Here is a 1,164-nt window from a genome sequence, read left to right on the forward strand (position 1 = left end):
CAAACACTTTCCACAAGCTGATTCAGCTCACTAAATTGGAAGTGTTATTCAGCCATTCCATTAACCAATTTTTCTGTCATTTTCATAATTTAAATCAGTTGACCCAACAGTGACAAATACCAGAGATAATAGGTGAGGGCAGTTTGCAGCAGGTCATAAGGAGGCCTTGCAGGGTCATGCAGAAAGTGTTTTTTCTTGGCAGCTTTTCAGCAGCATTCCTCTATTCAGTGGCTCCTGTTTACCGGATAATGCATCAACACCAAAACTTTGCCTGTCTTCTGCACCTACATTCTGTGCACAACAACATACTTCTGATCAATAACTGTGCATCTGTTGTGACAGATACCTCTAATTCAGCATATGGCTACCGTGGTTTCACTTATTTTATACCTGAAGAACCTGAACGAAATACACTTTCATGAATAGTGACCTACATGTTACAACATCCGATCGCTACTAAAACAACAAGCACGTGAAAGAAATGTCTATATTTTGGGTTGCAAAGCAACAGAAAGCCATTAAGAGAAACACATGGCTAAAAAAAAACAGATTTTTCTTTTCCTGTTTAAAAATACTACTTAAAATTAGTGTTTTCCAGATAAAATAAAATCAACACAGCAGCAAGAAAAATAAAAGTACAAACTGCTGGCACACATAAGTCGCTAATACAGCCAATACCTTTCCGTATACCCAGTCTCTGGGAACGTGCATCCTTTGTTTGAAAGAGAGGACACAAGGAAACGTCCCCTGTGTTAGGTTTTCTCTGAGTTCCGCTGAAGGGACAAAACTCACCCACTGAACTCTTACAGAATTTACAACTATTCATGTGTTACCCTAGGAAACATATAAAGAGAGGGCTGGCACGCTTGCTTGCTTCTTCTGGAACTTCCAGCCACAGCCGAGCTGCTCAAATGATGGTGATGTGACCCATCCTTTCCGAGTTCACAAGCGATACTCGTGAGCGAAGACCAATTAACGAGGCCTCTTGGATAGGATGACCACCCTGTCCTCCCCAAAAGGCACATCTTGCCCTTGAGCCGCACTTACTTCTCTTGGATGCGAGGCGCTTCCTTCAGGGCTGGGCTACCCGGGGAGCAAGCGGCACAGCGCAGCCCCCTGCCCACAGCAACACCTCGCACAGGAAGGCGACTTTGGAGGCAGCCC

The sequence above is a fragment of the Corvus brachyrhynchos genome, unplaced genomic scaffold, assembly GCF_000691975.1.
Source record: "Corvus brachyrhynchos isolate BGI_N302 unplaced genomic scaffold, ASM69197v1 scaffold94, whole genome shotgun sequence".
Classification (NCBI taxonomy): domain Eukaryota; kingdom Metazoa; phylum Chordata; class Aves; order Passeriformes; family Corvidae; genus Corvus; species Corvus brachyrhynchos.